This window comes from Xenopus laevis, chromosome 9_10S (assembly GCF_017654675.1).
Source record: "Xenopus laevis strain J_2021 chromosome 9_10S, Xenopus_laevis_v10.1, whole genome shotgun sequence".
In the NCBI taxonomy this organism is placed as follows: domain Eukaryota; kingdom Metazoa; phylum Chordata; class Amphibia; order Anura; family Pipidae; genus Xenopus; species Xenopus laevis.
In genome coordinates, this window is record NC_054388.1 from 65,336,197 (window position 1) to 65,355,593 (window position 19,397).

A 19,397-nucleotide genomic window follows, 5' to 3' on the forward strand; every position below is an offset into this window, starting at 1 on the left:
CTCAGTTCTGCTGAAATCATTATGTCTTGTCATTATATATTCCCTTTTTACTGGTCAATATGCTAGCAAGTGTTCATAATACCTTTTATTTGTTAAAATATAATAACCTAGATAATTCAGGGATGTGGTTAAATGGAAATCCATATGAATTATTTACTTCTGTGCTTATTGCCCCCAGAAAGCAAGGCATTTGACTGGGTTTCAGTAGGGAAGGTCATGATAGCCCCACTAATGATGTAGACCATGTATGGCAGTGCTCAAGGAAGTTACATAGAATCAGGTGGCTACCCTTAGTACTGGAGCTGGGTTGGAGATAGGTTTGGAATCTCAGATCCCCGCAGGGAATAGGGAAGACATAGTTAAAGACATCTGGCAGGAACACCCACTAAAGCATGATCACTAACCAGTGGCTCGTGAGCAACATGTTGCTATAAGTGGCCTTAAACCAGGTGCTTATTTTTGAATTCCAAACAAGATTTGGTTGCATATAAAACAGGTGTCCTGCCAAACAGAGTCTCCTGTAGGCTGCCAAATAGCCAATCACAGCAGGAACTTTTTTCATTCTTGTGTTGCTCCACAACTCTTTATATTTGAATGTGGCTCATGGGTAAAAAGTTTGGGGACCCCTGCACTAAAGACTAAGCAAATGTGCAAGAACCATTGAACAAAGTTTAGCCAGTCTACTGGACCAACGCCCCAGTATTACATGAGATTATGTGATAGGATTAAAGGAGAACTAAACCCTAGAAATGAATGTGGCTAAAAATTTCATATTTATATATTGAACTTATTGCACCAGCCTAAAGTTACAGCTTCTCAATAGCAGCAATGATCCAGGACTTAAAACTTGTCACAGGGGGTCACCATCTTGTAAAGTGTCTGCGACACTCACATGCTCAGTGGGCTCTGAGCAGCTGTTTAGAAACTAAGCTTAGGGGTCATCGCAAATTATCAAGCAGAAAATGAGTTTGACCTGTCATATAAGCTGATGCTACAGGGCTGATTATTAAATTCTAATGCTAATTGCACTGGTTTCTGTGCTGCCATGTAGTAATCATCTGTATTAATTACTAATCAGCCTTATATTGTGACATTTCTATTCTATGTATACTGTATATTGTGAGTGGGTCCCTAAGCTCAGTAAGTGACAGCAGCACAGAGCATGTGCAGTGAATCAGCAGAAAAGAAGATGGGGAACTACTGGGGCATCTTTGGAGACATAGATCTTGGGCTGGGCTGATACAGAGGCCCAAAACATAATGCACAATATTTCTAGCCTACTTCTTTAGTTACGATTTAGTTCTTCTTTAAGGATTTGTGAAAAATATTATAATCCTTTTTTTATGGGTTCAATGCTTCTGCACCCAACAGTAAAATAAAAATAAAATGGGCAAGTTGAGTTCTAGGGTGAGTGCATCTCATTTTGTTTTCGAGAAGCAAATAACATTGTCCTTTCTAGAATGCAAATGAGCATGATTTGTGCGCCTTTGAAGAGTGAACACTTGATCGTTTATCTGCTCTCTGCCAGTATATCTTTTCTGCACGTTCTCACGTGTAATCGCTAAATATAACTCATTTATTCAGTGTCATTACTATTTATGTACTCTGATTTTCCCTTGGTCTGCTGGGAAAGTCAGCGATGAAAGTTAATGTATGGAATTTTCTAGCAGATAAGTAGCCCAGTAAGAATCAAAGAATCTCATTTTGTTGTTCTCATTTTGATTTTTTTTCCCTGTCATTATAGGACTAACAGTTGTGTTTTATTAACCATTAGGATTCCAACATTTGCCTAAATTCTGAAGCCAAGCCAGTACCATAGCTCCTTTGCACAATCATAACCTGCAAACGTAAGTTGAACTGACTGATACATGTTGTGCATTCCGTCATATGTAGATGTACTTTGTCATGATTTATGCAGGATATGTACTGTATATACAGTACAATGAGTTTTAAAGGAAAACTATAGCCGCAAAATGAATACTTAAGCAACAGATAGTTTATATCAAATTAAGTGGCATATTAAATAATCTTACCAAAGTGGTATATACTTTTAACTAAATATTGCCCTTTTACGTCTCTTGCCTCGAGCCACCATATTGTGATGGTCTGTGTGCTGCCTCAGAGATCACCTGACCAGAAATACTTCAACTCTAACTGTAACAGGAAGAAGTGTGGAAGCAAAAGACAGACCTCTGGAGGTTAATTGGCTCATGCGACCTAACTTGTATGGTTTGTTTGGTACGTTTGTGTGCACCGTGAATCATAGGATCCCAGGGGGAGGCCCTTATGGTTTAAAATGGCAATTTTCTATTTAGAATTACCCAATGGCACATACTAATAAATAAGTATATTATTATAAAGTAGTTTATTTACATGAAGCAAGTTTTGACACATGAGCTGTTTTATGCAAAGTATTTTTTAGAGACCTACATTGTTCGGGGGGTATAGTTTTCCTTTAAAAAGTATTATTCTAGCAGTTTATATAAAGTTCAGAAGGACCTGCCCTCCAATGTCAGTAAATAATCTCACTTTAATATTTATACTTGTGTATCCAATGTTTCAGCCCACATTAGGGCCCTTGATAAAGGCAATTAAGTCCCTCCAAGATTAAAGCCAAGGCAATTTCCACTAACCACTACACTCCAAGGGTACTAAGCCTTCCCTCCTTGATGATGCTTTAAAATGTTTTTTTAATTGACCTAGCCTGTCTCTCTCTTAGAGTGACTTCATATAGGATATAACCTACCAGTTGATAGTTATTATTCATTTGGTCTCACTTCCCCAACTTTTACTGAGATGTAAACATCCCCAGTGTCGGACTGGGCCGGCGGGACACCGGGAAAAACCCCGGTGGGCCCCGGGCTCTTGTGCCCAGATCCGCTACTTAGTGGGGCGGCGCGACCCCACTTTGTTTGGGGTCGCGGTAGAATACAATGGCTGCGCATGCGCACAAACGCGGCGCCGCGCGCATGCGCACAAACGCGGCGCCGCGCGCATGCGCACAAACGCGGCACCGCGTTTGTGCGCATGCGCACTAGCCCCCCTGCAGCACTCCGGAGCGGCAGTGGCGGCTGGAGGGGGCCCTGGGGCAGTAGCCCCGGTGGGCCCCATGCCTCCCAGTCCGACCCTGAACATCCCTATGACTTTAATTCAGTGTAGCCTTCCATACTCACAGTACCACCCCCTCCACCATAAGGGGAGTCCATGAGAATTAACAAGCCACCCCATTTTTAATACCTGCATGAATGTGAACCACTTTAACACCCACAGAGCATACCTATATCTGGATATACATCTCTTCCCATCCATGCTTAAATAAAACAACCTTTTATCTCTAAAACCATTAAACACTTTATTTCCACCAAAATAATAGTAGCATAGCTATAACAATTCTATTGTTTGCCTAGTTAGGCACTTTTGTACTCTACACATGTGCTCAAATGTCTTTTTATTGCTTTTGTAAGATATATATATATAATACACAAAAGCCATGAATATCCTGTAAATTATATCCTTATAAACGGTGACTAGTGATGTCATCAGTTATAAACGGTGAGTAGTGATGTCATTTGTGTCACATGACTCACTAAAATTTGTGTATTATAATAAATAAAGTACCCCCAGTTGTAAAATATGAGGATATTAGAAGTTACCTCGGAGTTCCATGACCTGTATAAAAACACTCGGCCTTCGGCCTCGTGTTTTTATATGGTCATGAAACTCCTTGGTAACTAATAATATCCTTATATTTTACAAGAGGGGGTACTTTATTCACTATATACCAGTTTAACATTTAATTATGTTTAATTTTTTTGTTATATGTTATCTGTAATTGTTGTGTTAATCCAGTGACCCTCAAAACTCATATCAACCCATAAGCAGTAAACTTTCATACTCTATGTGGTGTTTATACAAATGTCCTGTAGATGTCACTGTGCTCAAGACATACTGTGCATACTTCCTGTTAGCTTAAAAAGTGAAAGCTTACTGTTGTGTAATGCCTGCATGAGTCTGCTAATAAAGCACTGTTATACTCTACTCATCCTCGGCTACCCAAAACATAACAAATGGCACAAGGATAGCTCTTCTACCTCTGCAGCAGCCTGCACCTTTTCTCCCAAATCCTGGTGAGCCTACAATACCTTTTACTGCTTGGATCCGTATGTTTGAAAATTACATTATTGCTGCTGACCAAGGGGAGATTTCTGCTGCTAGAAAGCGTGCTTTACTTATTCACTGCCTGGGAGCAGAGGGACAGAGTATATTCTATTCATTACCATTACCTGAGGGCACTTATGAAACTGCCCTTACTGCTATAAAGAACTTTTTCATGCTAAGAGTAAATGTGGTTGCTGAAAGATATAAATTCCACCAACGTGGACAACGTAATGGTGAATCCACAGAACAATTTGTAGCAGCTTTGAGAGAACTGGGTGTTATCTGTGAGCAGGGGCGTAACTATAGAGGAAGCAGACCCTGCGGCTGCAGGGGGGCCCAGGAGGTATAGGGGCCCCATGGGCCCTAATTCATATAAAATTTCAATAAATATTGGAGAAACAAGTCAACCCCAAAACATTTTGGGGGCCTGAAAAATAATTTGCTGTGGGGCCCAGTAATATCTAGTTACGCCACTGTCTGTGTTTGGGAATCTAACAGATGAAATGCTTAGAGACCAAATAGTGGAAAAAACAACACCTCACATTAGAGAGAGACTGCTCCTAGAGCAGGATTTAACCCTTGCAAAGGCTATGACAGTTGCTAGCCAAATTGAAACAGCAGTGGCAGAGGCTAAAACTCTCAGTCAGGGAACTGCTGGGAATGTACAGACTGTGAATTCAGCACTGTGGCCTAATAATGCACAGTGATAGGCTAAATACAATGCTAAGGAAAGGGATTCACCTACACTGCAAAACCATACAGCAAATACAAATAAAAAATACTGATTTCGCCATGGTTCAACACAACACACTGCAAATTATGTTACATGTCCTGCAAAAGCTTTACAGTGCCACAAATGCAAAAAGGTAGGACATTTTGCTAAGATCTGCCGTAGTTCTGCTAAAGATGTTCATGAAGTCACTAGTACAAATATCACAGTATTAAGTGTGGATAAAGCTGGTACATTTATTCCAGACAAGTTTATATGCATTGTCAGGGGCGCTCCACCAATGAGGCAAGTTGATCCACTCGCCTCAGGCGGCAGCGCCCCCCTGGTTACCAGGGGCGGCAAAAATGCCGCTCCTGGTAACTAAGAGCCGAATTTCCTGATTTCAACCCGGAAATTCAGCTCTTCTAGTGCAGAGAATGCAATTGCGATCTCTGCACTAGCGTCGTTCAGAGCCTCAGGAAGGCAATGGAAGGCCGCCTCAGTCGGCATAAAGGCATGGATGGGCGCTGTGCACTGTCAATGTCAGTACTGCTTCTGCTGACAAGGCATTTGCCAAAATGCTTTCCTACTATAGGGGGAATATGTGGTGTTTATACAAATGGCCTGTAGATGTCACTGTGCTCAAGACATACTGTGCATACTTCCTGTCAGCTTAAAAGTGAAAGTGAAAGTTACTGTTGTGTAATGCCTGCATGAGCCTGCTAATAAAGCACTGTTATACTCTACTCATCCTCGGCTACCCAAAACATAACACTCTACACTTCTTGCAAATTGATCCAAATAAAGAATTCTCTGGTTGCATTTATATTCTGTTAACATGTAATAGATTGCTAGTTAATGTAACCTGTTCTTAAAACCAGGGCAGCAGCCTTTTGAATATGATAATGTGTGTCTGTGTCGTGATCGATGCCTCTTAGAAAACTAGGATACTGCCTTAAATAATGCCCAAAGAAACCCTAGAAAAGTGATTTTCATAGTAGGACAAAGAATAACATTCTGCATAACAACAGAATTCAATTATGAACATCTTGTACCCAGGAGATTTCAGGTAGGAGAATAAGAGGCAATGCATGCAATGAAGCAGCCTATTATACAAAATGGTATGGAAAAGTATCACAAATATACCTGTCAGCAGGTTAGAGCTATAAAATGTGTTATGATTCTTTTGACAAGTTTATCAAGCTTCTCTTTTCACTGCTCCAGATGATTTTCCACTTGCAGTGCATATTAGATGTGCTCTAAATCTGTGGGAAGCTCATTAGTAAGCAAATCTTCAGACCAGCTATAATTCTAGGCATAGTTATTTGTTTGAAATGTATGAATTTAGTCTTAGTTGAAGGATATCTCATTTTAACAATGCTGTAGTAAGTGTCTAAGCTCAGGGAGTCCATGTAAATCAAAAAGGTCTGGGGGTCCTACTAAGGTGGTGTAGGTGCTGTACATGTCCATGAAGCATATACCATGCCAAGTGTTTACTCTTCAATATAGTGACCTTAATCCTTTCAAACATTACTCTGATTTGCAGACGTCATTTGTCCAATAGATCTTTACCTTTTCAGTTTATTCTACCCCTATAAATCCCTTGCTACAAATAATATGGATAGAAAATGTTGCTGAAAGTAGTTATTTCTAATCGATAAACAGGCTCCAAAAAGACTGTGCCTGTAATGATTTTCCATAATCTTCCACAAATGAATGTCCTCTATGCTGTCACCCGCTTAAGAGCAGTCATAAGTCTAACAAATGACTACATCTAAAGGAGAATTTCTCAAACTTTCCTTCTGTTTTGGCTAGCTAATAAAACACTGTAATCAAACATCAGAAGGGAGGATATAGTGCTGTATAGCTATTGGGCAGACGTCATGGAATTTAACACTTTGTAGCTAAGTGCTCCTGTGTATCCCATGTGTTATACCAGTTGTTGTAACGGCCTGATCCAATTACACTGAAACAGGTCACCGTGTTAATTGGGATTAGATTCTTAAACCCAATTTACAGTATATGACTCCTACACACGATGCATATGACTCATTAACATAGAAAGCTCTAGTGTTCTCCCTCTCTCAGCTAGTGACACGAGATTCAATGCAGAGTTAAATAAAGGAATGTTTTAGAAAATGCAATATTCTGTTTCATTAAATGCTACAGTATTAACGTTCTTTCATTTACTGGAGGGTTTTCATGGGTTCTGGCATTCTGTATGTTGCAGTTGAAATAAATTAGTGGCGCGGTGAATGAAAATGACTTTGGCATCACTTCAGCTTGGGATTTGCTTTTTGATGCTGGCATCTATTTTTGCAGTCAGCATTTTGACATTATTAACACCATCTCATTGGAAAGAGATACATTAAACAACTCCAGCTTAAGCAGCTGCCATAAATGTTATGGATGGGGCTGGGGGGATTGATATGCATTTGGAGGTGTTCTGACATGAAAGATCATTTTCAGCTAATGTTTGGAATCCAGCAGATTGAATTCAGTTGCACATTGACAGGCCCCTGTCGGCAAGGAGTTTATATATTCTTATGTCTGCGTGGGCTTCTACTGAGTCCTCTGTTTCCTCCCACACTCCAAATATACAAACAGGTTAATTGGCTCCTGATGGGCCTGACCCTAGTGTAATCCTGTATTTGTTTTAATGTCATATTGAAAATGATGCAAAATGTAAGCTCCATTGGAACAGTGGCTTATATGTGTCCAGTATTGTGTATTATATTGGCCCTATACACTGTAAATAAAAGATATTCATAATAATCGTGATCATTTGTCACTAAATTAAGTATGGGGAAAAAAGCGCAGTATATTGCACCTTTTTAGGGAGTGATATAAGGGACAAACTTGTATCATATGTTACATGTGGCCAGTGCTCGAATTGGGAATAAAAAGGTGAAGGGATGGTGTGTGTGTGGCATGTGTAGCCTCGCCAACAGAAAAGCCCTGCTTGGCAATTTGGTGAAAAAAAAAGTGCTGGGATGGCATCCCACCCCAATTCCAGCACTGTCATGTGGGTTATAGTGGTTCACAGCTTGAACAGAGAGATATTGCGTACCTATAGCAATTTAGATATTAGAGGGATATTTCTCTGTACAAGGTGGAATCTTAAAGGTGGAAATCTCTGGGAATAATATTGATTTATCCATTGTTTCATGTTTCTTTATATTGTTTATAAATCAAGAGTGGCAGTCAGAGTTTAAATACGTAGAGACAAATACCTTCCCAAAAACTAAGACTTGTACTTTCCCTAGAGCCCCAAATTATGCACCCAAGCTTAACTAATTCTCAAGTTAGAATCATCAGTCATTTTATTCATCATAGTATTCATTTGACTATACATATGGTTTTACAATGTATTATGGTTGATTTAATTAATGTAATCTAAAACTACAATACTTTTATATTATTTTATTCTTGCACCAATACAACTGCGAGTAATTTTCAGCTTCAAAATGTTTTCAGCATAGCCACGTTCTTTTTTTCTATGTCTGCTTGCAACATTGGAGATGTCCACCCACTGACCAGAACATCTTAAAGGGGTTGGTCACCTCCCAAACATTTCTCCTTGTTAAGTTGTTTTTATATGTTCACTAGAAATATAGGCTTATAGATGGTCACTGCAAAATTAGTGCCTACATAATGTTTGCCAGATGTTTTTTTATATAATATACAGTGCTTGAATTTTACCGCTCGTCCTTTTGGTTCTCTCTCATAAAGTATGACATGTTCTTTAGCTCCCAGAAATGTGGCTCCAGGGTACAAGTATAAAACAAGAAAGAAAATATGTTTTTTGTCTCTCTTTCCTAGTATATTACTTAAAAGAATCCACATTTTCCCAAGGCTTCTATTATGTACTAGGGCATAGAAATATTTATCTATCAATACTTCTAACCAAGAGATGCCAATAGCAACTATTTTAAAATGAAAAGGAAAGAAAAAAAAAGTTGAACCTTTTAGCTCTAAAGCAGCACTGTTTGGCTTTGTATATTATATAGCATATGTGTTTTAGTACAGAGAGAATATTAAGATCTTTCTATGTCTTGCATAGCTGCACTGCAGTTCTCTCACTGATATTTTAGGCAGTGAATATATTTTACTGTAAAAATATTAGTTCTGCTTTCACCAATCTGGTAGCATATCTGGATAGTCTGTAACAGATCTGATACTATTTAGGATGTTATGCTATTTAAAAACCAGACAGCAGTTGTTGCTGGACTCAGGGTCGGACTTGCCCCCTCTCCAGATCTCCTGGCCCTACAAAAAAAAAACAGTTTGCGGCGCATGATGCTGCTCCTTTTACACATATGTGGCGTCACAGTAGGGGATCTAGAGGGGGACCCTGGACAGGAGTCCTGGCAGGCCCTGGGCCCCCCAGTGCGACCCTGGCTGGACTACAAGTTTAAAGGAACAGTAACACCAAAAAATGTAAGTGTTTTAAAGTAATGAAAATATCATGTACTGTTGTCCTGTACTGGTAAAACTGATCTGGGTGCTTCAGAAACACTACTATAGTTCATATAAACAAGCTGCTGTGGAGCAATGGCGGAAATTGAAAAACGGCTATATGGCACAGGTTAAATAGTGGATAACAGATAACACCATTAGACAGACAGAGCTTATCTACTATCTGCTGTGTAACTTGAGCTTTTTCTCCTTTGAATGGCTGCCCCCATTGCTACACAGCAGCTTATTTATATAAACAATAGGACTGTTCCTGAAGCAAACACAGCAGTTTTACCAGTGCAGGGAAACACTGCATTATATTTTCATTACTTTAAAACACTTTTATTTTTTGATGTTACTGTTCCTTTAAGTGAATAATATGTGTATGTCCTTAAAACTGGAGCTATTGGCCTGCATAGTGTTCACAGTACCTGCCATCTAGTAGATTCTTCAATGTTTTTTTTTAATGTGCATACGGTTTGCTTACCTTGATCATTTTCATAGCACATTGAATATATATATATCCATAGCAAATAATGGTGGTAACCATGTGGAATTTTGCAGTGTCAGGTCAAATAATTTTTAATATGCACTTTCATTATTTTCCCCCTTTTTAAAAAAAAATATTTTGTTACTTTTGTAATAAAAGTGGTATTACAGATAATGTAATGGTATCAATGAAATGTGTAGGGGGTTATTTTATTTCCCTTAAAATTATAATAAACCATACTGTACTTCACTACTCAGCCACATTTTATTCAGCTGTTGCCAGACTACAAATCCCACCATGCTTTAACATATTATCAAGGTTAAGCTATGCTTTAAGCTGTAGTCCAGCAAGATCAGTGTTGTATTCTTAAAGCAATATTGCTCAATAAAACTTTTCCCTAGCTCCTCAGATCCCATTGTTGCATTAAAAAGCAAAATAATCCTCCAATGAGAATTCCAGTTGATCTGTGTCAATCTGGCTCCATGTTCTTTGTTCCTGCATTTGGAGATGGAAGCTTTAAGCTCAGTTTCCCAGCAGTGAACAAATCTGTCCTTTCTTCCCATGTATGATTATAGTGCAGTATAATGGAGCTAAATGGCATAATTAACATAGTCATCTTTCACCCTGGTTTCAACATGAGGATGAATACACTTTGTTTTTCCTGTTAGTTTAGGCCTTCTTATTACCTTAGAGACCTAGGTAAAGCAATACATGCTAAGATCATGAGCAATTTTCTTTAGTTACCAATGTGTTGAAATGTTCTACAATAACAATTTCCAGGAATACGTAGTGGCTATGTGGTTTGATGGCCACAAAATCTATGTCAAACGTTCCATTGATCTTCTTGTCAACAAAAAAAAGGTTTTTTGTACTACAGGGACTTGAAAAATCTATGCCATGGTGGGTTAAAGGAGACATTACCTTTTTCAAAAACTGAATCTTTTGCTCCCTCTTGCTCTCTAAACTAGGCATCATAAGCATAATTACAAATACAAGAAAACTCTCCAATGAGAATCATCCTTACCAGCTGTACATCAGCTATCTCACTGTTTCTAACATATTAGCATTACTGTGTAATATAAACTAGCTAATATTATACTGTAATCACCCGGATGACAATGGGGTGCAGGATGGTGAAATTGACAGGGCCGTGCAGTGATGTCAGGGGAGGGGATTGAGAAGATATGGGGCAAGTATTTAGCGAGACATTTCTTTCTGCAAATATGCAGCTGGTTTTTGAAATCAGGGAGAGTTAAAACATCATCACCAGAAATAAAAACTGATAAATCGGTCCCAAATTATTAGTACAGGTATGGTACCTGTGATCCAGAATGCTCAGGACCTGGGGTTTTCCAGATAACATATCTTTCAGTAGTTTCAATCTTTATACCTTAAAGGAGAACTAAACCCTTAATTGAAAAAAAAAACCCTACCCCCCTACCCTACATAGATTCCCTCCCTGCCTAGCTGTTACCCCTGGTAAATGCCCCTAACTCGTTACTTACCCCTCTGTGCAGATTCAAGGCATCGGAGTTCACAATGCCATCTTCTTGTCTTTGGTAATCATGGGGGCTTCTTCCGGTGCTTCTGCAATTTTGGCGCATGCGCAGTTGTCAAAAACATGACGACTGCTCCAACTGCGAATGCACCGATACAGCACTTACTTCCCGAAGATTAACGAAGAGAAGAAGATGGCTCCTGTGAAATCTGATGCTCTGAATCTGCACCGAGGGTAGAGTTAGAGTTGAGGGCATTTACCAGGCATAATAGCTAGGCTGGGGGGTAGCAGGGAGGGGGGGGTCTATGTAGGATTAATTATATCTTGGTTTGGATCAAGTAGTACAGGGTACTAGTGAATTATTACAGAGGAAAATGGAAATAATGTTTAAAAAATGTGGATTATTTGATTATAAAGGAGTCGATATAATCAACTATATATCTTATATATAGCTTTCCGTATAACGGGTTTCTGGATAACGGATCCAGAAGTAGTTAGTTCTTTACCTTTTGTGTTACTTGGATGTGTACTGTTCTCTTTGAAAAATATCTTAAAAGGCTACAACATGGATACCCTTTTATATCCCTATTTGAAGTCCATTGTAAGGTGTTTACTATGCAATAAAAATAAACTGCATATAATAGAAACCAGATTTTTCCTTTTGATTAGTAAATGTATGCTTATAGTTTTTTCCACGAAGTTTCCTGCTGGTTCATCTTCATTAGACCTGGTGATGCTTGCCATCAGTTTTCAAATTTGAGTTATGACTGCTTGCCCCATCTCTATAGGAATCAACAACCCCTGTGGCATTTCCTTGCCTGCTCTCTTCTGCAGTACAGCAGGTTGCCTGTTCATATTATAGAATATTTTACATTTTAAAAAGGAATAACGGAACATTTCACACTACAGTATATATGATCTGCGCTGCTCTCAGGATAAATTCAGACGCACATTAAATAAATTTGCTATGAACTTAAATTTCCAACTGGAAAGTCAAAAGAAACATAATTGACTTTAAATCCTGCATTAGTCATGCTAGTTTTCATCACCTAGCTACCAGTTAGCTGTCAGACTGTCAGATGAAATTGCCTAGTAAGTAGACACATCAAATACAAAACTATTTCAGACCATGTAAAGAATCATCAAAGGGAAATGTCTACAATAAAACAGGTGCAAAGACAAAACATTTGCAGGGTGTTTATATTACATTAAGGTGAAGGCACACATAACTACTAGTAGCTGTTGAGGCTACAAAATTCCAAAAAATACTCTGCCATAGACAATGCTGAGAATAGCCTCTGCTACAGCACATGTATTGGGCAATACAATAAAAGTCTGTAATTGACAAAATATTCGCAAAGGGTATGTCTTTGCGCAAACCAATATTCCTTTGTACAAATTTAATATAGCTTTTGAAAACCCGGAAACTTATGGTTTGCAAATGTTATAGTGAATGTACTACAACTTTTTACTGAAAAAGTTGTTATGTTTGCTCCAAAAGATTACGACAACTTCAAGCACTTCTTAAAAACGGGCAATGCGCAATTAAAATCCGCAATGCAATAACAGTTTTTAAGGAAGACTATTACTTATTTGTGCAAATTGTTTTGCTCTTTGCTGCTTTTATTACATTCCCCCAGTAGTGTCTTAGCTAAGCCAATTATCACTATTGTCTATTTTGTAGTGACAAGTAGTGACAAGCTGCTACTAATAGCTCTGTGTATCTTAACTCTTTATTTCCTTTAAATGGGCTACATATCTGAGCATGGCCTATTATATGTACCCTCTGTGGTGCACTGCAAGACTTTCTTCTCCCATCATTTCACCAGTTTAAGTTCCTACACTAGTGACGCAACCTTTGTATTAATCCACTATCACTCTGTGGTAGAATATTACACTGTTTATTTTTAAATAAACCTAGTCTATCTACCCTACAACAGAGGTTCCCTTATTGTGAGACTTGCCACCATAAGGGGGGGGGGGGCTAGAGCTTTGTATTAGAAGGCCCAGCTTTAATGCTAGTTAGGGTGGTATTTGGGGAGCATGAATATTTTCTATCCTAGACACTTCTGGAATACCATCATAAAGATTAAGCAGGGTAAGATTATAGATATACTCTTGTTGTCTGCCCTAAATATTTGTGGAACTATGGATGAATAACTTGAAAACTAAATTTTCATATATCTGTCACAGGGCTGAACAAATATTGGACACCATTAGGGGGATTTTGAAGCCCAGAAACCACTGCAAACTAAACATAGTTTAGTATACTGCTAGCGAGGAATGTCCATTAGGTACCTTATCCTCAACCCATATTTTAGTGCATTTATTATTTCAGGATTTCTTTCCTTGCCCTAGTCTGGTAAACAAACAACAACCATCTTCCTTGAGTGGAGACCTAACATGGCTATTTGATAAAACAATCTGACATCTCTGTTTCGGTGGGAGCCTTCCACTACACAGAGTACATGGCCACACCAGAATGGGGCTACAAAGCATATTTAGTACAGAAATAGTCATTTGGCTAGGTTATAGAACTGAATGGACTGATAACAATGAGGGAAGGGCAATAGTCTCAATAATGTGATTGATACACACGGAGGATTGCAGTGGATCCTATTACTGTTCCTATGGTGCTCCGTCCAAGCACCTAAAATATCAATCCAATATCTGTAGTCTGGAACAAAGGACCAAATCGCAGGATAACTGCAAATGTGCCAAATTTTATTTTTTTTGTAACTTAGATTTTTATTTATTTTCTCAAAAGAAAAAGAAATACAATCACAGTGAAGGAGACACATGTCAAAGAATGGATAAAGTGCAAGCATACATCTATACAACATCAATAAGACATAATGAAAGGAGCACCAGACAATATATGCCGCGCTTTACTTGCCCCACGTGACTCCTCCCAAACAACATGTACCAATTAGGACTTATTTGAAATTTAAGAGCTTCGCAGCCCAAGTGCTAGAACAAAAATAGCAAAGAACATACATGACGTTGTAGGCAGAGTCACGACCCAAATGTTTATCAAAAAGAGTGAGTGAAGGCACAAGTAAGAACATTACATACTATTGCTTACAAATAAGCCAACCAGTAAGGTCAACGCAGTGACCATGAACAATAACAACAAAATAAAAGAAAACAAAACAAAGCAAAAGAAAATAAAAAATAGTAAACAGTAAATAATAACTAATAGTAAATAATAGCCGTAACCATACAGACCCTTAACCGTAAAACGGCAGCATCATTGTCAGCAATATCAAAGTGAGTACCCTTAGCAACCCTGCAGTTAGACCAAATCAGTGGAAAGTAACACCCAGGCCGACCAGATTTTCAGAAAACTGGGAATCGTGTTCTTAATGTATGCAATCCTATATTCAAAATCCTTATTACTATTTACTTTCAGACAGATTTCACGTAGGGAAGGAAGATTGGGTGTTTTCCATTTAGCTGCAATAGAAATCCTAGCTACCGTAAGCACATGATTGAGCAGTTTTTGTTGAGCTACAGTAAGCCCTAAAACCGGTTTGCCCAGCAAAAATGTAAAAGCATCCTTCTGTACATCCTCATGCGTGAACCGTCTCACAAGGCCTAAGATATCATCCCAAAACGGTTGGATCAATGCACAATTCCAAAATATATGATAAACATCTCCTGGGGCTTCGCCACATCTCCAGCACAAATTAGAAACCCCAGGAAAGGTTTTGTGCAACCGCACTGGGGTCAAGTACCAATGCATCAATATTTTATAAATATTCTCCTTCTGCTTGGTACATGTCACACTACGCTTAGCATTATTCCAGACAGATTCCCATTCCTCCTGAGTAATGTCCAGGTTCAGGGCCTTTTCCCATTTCACCATATAAGAATGTTTGTAGTCTTGTATACCAAAGGGGTCATTAATCATAGCATAAATTTTCGATATTAATTTCGTTTGAGGAAGGCCCTTAGAAGCTAATTGTTCAAAAGCAGTAGGTAGATTATTCTTAAAATATTGAGTGAATGGTAACACATAATGCCTAATTTGGAAATACATAAACCAACGTAACTGCGCATTTGGAAGCTTCAACTGAACATCATTATAGTTAAGCATAGACCCCAGGGAAGTGTCCAAGACATCCCTGACTTGAAACAGAGAAGTGGCCTCCCCAAAGCTATTAAAAGGAGTAGAAATGGCTGGGGAAATAGGGGATTTCCGGAAAGTGCCAATAATGGGGAAAAAGGAGAGCACAGTTTAAATTTTAACTTCATTCTATTCCAAATTGCTAACGTCAATCGTGTTGCATTAAGCATCGGTATCTCCAGTTTCGGAATCTTTAAAGGTGCCCAGAACCAAGCATTGGGATGATATGGTCGAAACAAAGCACTCTCCACTCTCACCCAAATAAGATCCGAGGACCAGAATGTCCACGCCAACACCTGTCGTAACTGGGCTGCCTCATAGTATTTCTGCAATATAGGTAAACCTAGCCCTCCCTGTCGCGTTGACGTACCCAAAGTATGTTTATTAATCCTATGGGACCTACCACCCCATACAAATTTATGGAAAGCAGTTTGCAAATCTCGGAAAAAAGAAAGGGGGATGTCTATTGGCAAAGTTTCAAAAAGATAAAGAAATTTAGGGAGTACATTCATCTTGATTGAGGCTATTTTACCAAACCAGGAAATAGCCATATTCGACCATTTCTGTAGGTTCCCTTTAATCACCCGAGCAAGTGGGACAAAATTTTGTTTAAAGAGATCTTCAGACCGAGGGGTAAGTTTAGTGCCGAGATATGTAATATAGTCCGCCTTCCATTTATAATCATAAGTGGATTGTAAAGTTAAACTCATCTCCTCAGAAATATGTATAGGTAGAGCTTCAGTTTTGGACATGTTAACTTTATAATGAGAGATCACACTATATTGGTCTAAAAGCTCATGAAGAGCTCTAAGGGAGCTTTGCGGTGTGGTAAGGGTCAAAATGACATCATCTGCATATAGTGCTACTTTAAGATGTTCAGCACCTATCCGCAGTCCATTAATATCCGGGTTAGCCCTAATACTGGCTGCCAAGGGTTCTATGCTTAAAGCATAAAGCAAAGGGGATAAAGGGCATCCCTGTCGTGTGCCATTGGAAATCACTATAGGGCGGGAGAGTTGTCCAGGTAATTTAAGGTATGCAGTAGGTTTAGAGTATAAGAGGCCTAAGGCTGTCAGATAGGGACCTTGTAACTTTAAATGACGTAAAAGGGCGAACATATAGGACCAGTCCAGGCGGTCAAAGGCCTTCTCGGCGTCCAAACTAAGTATCAAGGCCGGAAAGCCACGTCTTTGCAAGAGCTCAATAGAATTTATAATGCGCCTCGTATTGTCTCCAGATTGACGTCCCTGAATAAACCCAACCTGATCCCCATGGACCAGTTTAGGAAGCAATGGGGCTAGGCGATTCGCTAAGATCTTCGTAAAGATTTTTAAATCGGAATTTAAGAGAGCAATTGGCCTATAACTGGAACAACTCGTTAAATCTTTGCCCTCCTTCGGTATCAAAGAGAGATATGACGTAAGGTCGGAGTGAGGAATGGGCATACCTTGCAAATAACTATTAAAAAGTTGAACCAAATAGGGGGATAAAATATGCTGATAAAGTTTATAGTATTGATATGGGTAACCGTCGGGCCCAGGTGTTTTACCATTCGGAAAGGTTTTCAGGGTGTTTGTGACTTCCTCTAAAGTAATATCCCTATTCAGAATCTCTAGGTCTGCATCCTGAAACATAGGCAAGTTTGCTCTTACAAAAAAATCATTCAACTGAGGCAAAGCGGTCACATCAGTATTCGGCAAATTATATAAGGCAGTGTAATACTCATAAAATTGTTCCGCAATCTGATCAGAGCTATATAACAGGTGGCCCTTCGAGGAACGTATAGCTCTAATAGCAGATTGTACTTTTTGATCTCTTAGCTTCCTCGCTAAAAGGGTATGCTGTTTATTGCCCATCTCATACATCTTTTGCCTAGTCCAGATTAAAGCCTTATCCACTTCCTGTAATTGGTAAGTTTTAAGCTCTCCACGTTTAGCAAGTATTTCTAATAGCAATTGATCCGAGGTAGTTAGATTATACTGAGTTTCCAATAATTGGAGCTGGTGTGTGAGCTCCTGCAGTTTCTGTCTCTGGGCTCGTTTTTTAGCAGAGGAGATAGCTATCAGGGTGCCTCTAATAGAAGCTTTATGAGCTTCCCAGAGAGTAGCTATGGAATCAACTGAGCCATTATTTAGCGCAAAAAATTCAGTCAACGAATTTTCAACAGTTTTACATGTGTCAGTGTCGTGCAATAAAGTCTCATTGAGCCTCCAATGCGGAGTCCTACTTGGACAGCTCAATAAATTTAAGGAAAGCTGAATTGGGGCATGGTCCGACCATGTAATAGAGGCAATGTCAGAAGTATAAGATGTGCTAAGGCAGGGCTGAGAGACCAAAAAATAATCCAACCTCACATGCACCTTATGAACAGCAGAATAGAAACTAAACCGCTTCTCCCTCGGGTGTTCTATTCGCCAGACATCATACAATGGAACCTGATTAAATAATTGGCGGGCTGCCCTGGATAGAACATGAGCTGAAGAGTCAGAGGACGGATGAGATCTATCTTCCTGCTGCGATAAGGGAACATTAAAACTCCGCCAATGATCACGTGTGGGGAATTGTAGGCAGTCAATTTGGCAAGGACTTTCTTAAGAAATTTAATCTGCCCTTTATTCGGAGAGTAAACATTCCCTAGAATTATCGATTTACCCCCTAAAACACCCTCTAACAAAAGATAATGACCATTAGGATCACAAAACACACTAGATACTTGCAAGGGACAATCTTTATGTAGTAAAATGGCCACCCCGGCTTTTTTAGAGTCAGAGGATGCATAATATGCAGTTGGGAAATATTTAGAATACAATTTGCCCGGGGTAAGGCGAGAAAAGTGGGTTTCCTGCAAGAACGCAACATCCGCCCTCAGACTCCTAAGCTCCTTAATAGCCAAATATCTCTTAGTGATCGAATTTAAACCATTACAATTTAAAGACACAATATTCACCATGTTGCCGAATAAAATACAGCTAATGTAAACATTATACCAGTATAAGAGAACCCATCAAATAATAAGACAGGGGTAATGCAGATAATAGTAAAAAAATAAGAAAGTCTTGTACGGTCACGATCAATAATAATAAAAAAAAAGAAGCACCAAAAAAAACAATAAAAATAACCAAAAAAACTGTGTAACCAAAAAATGAAGAAAACCAATTCACAGTCAAAGTAGAAAAAAGTTCAGCACTTAGGCTATTGAACTTAGTGGGAAATTTCCACTTTCCCAAGGGGGGATCCTCGCTCAGATCCATGAGCAACAAACAAACGTGGCAATGGACCTCCGCAACAGCAGAATAAGTCCTTCAAAAGGTGTAGCGATACTCAGAAGGTAGTAGAAAAGACCACCAAATCTCACTGACAAGCAGCTCAGGGAGGTTGCCTCGGAGAGCCTGAAGTCGAAGAGGAGCTCAAGGCTAATCGTGGAGAGGAAGATGAGCCCGCCGCCATCTGCCATTGGGGAGCGATGTCAGGCCGAGATGTAGGGTGTCTGGGCGATTCAGGCTGTGATGCATTTTTTAGGCCCAATGCTTGTAAAAACTGTTGGCGTCTCTCCAGGGTCTGCAAGGAGTAGGTCTGGCCATGATGCTGCACGATAAGCCGAAATGGATAACCCCAGCGATACAAGATTTTCTTATCCCGCAACAGCTGGGTAATCGGACGAAATTCTCTCCTTTTAGCCAAGGTAATCGGAGAAATGTCTGCAAACACTTGTATTCTATGGTTCAAATAGTCAAGCGACGTAAGGGACCTCGCTCGAGTAAGCACTGCTTCTTTCTGCACAAACCGATGGAAACACACAACAATGTCTCTTGGTGGTTTAGGTAAAGATGGCTTAGGCCCCAAAGAACGGTGCGCACGCTCAAACTCCCATTTGTCCAGGAGAATTGTTGGACATAAATGTGTGAAAAGACCCTTCAAATACTGCGGAATATCTTGTGTCTCAATCTCCTCAGGG

The 19,397-nt window shown here is 39.4% G+C and overlaps 1 protein-coding gene across 3 annotated transcripts in view; it reads left to right on the top strand.

The window, feature by feature from the left end:
• Window positions 1–19,397, top strand: part of b3galt1.S (Beta-1,3-galactosyltransferase 1 S homeolog) — a 173,547-nt gene that overhangs the window by 61,185 nt on the left and 92,965 nt on the right. For all 3 annotated transcript variants that reach the window (XM_041578133.1, XM_018238842.2, XM_041578132.1), the window contains exon 2: window positions 1,775–1,847. The gene's annotated coding sequence lies outside the window, so the exon portion shown is untranslated. The remainder of the gene's footprint in view (window positions 1–1,774; window positions 1,848–19,397) is intronic.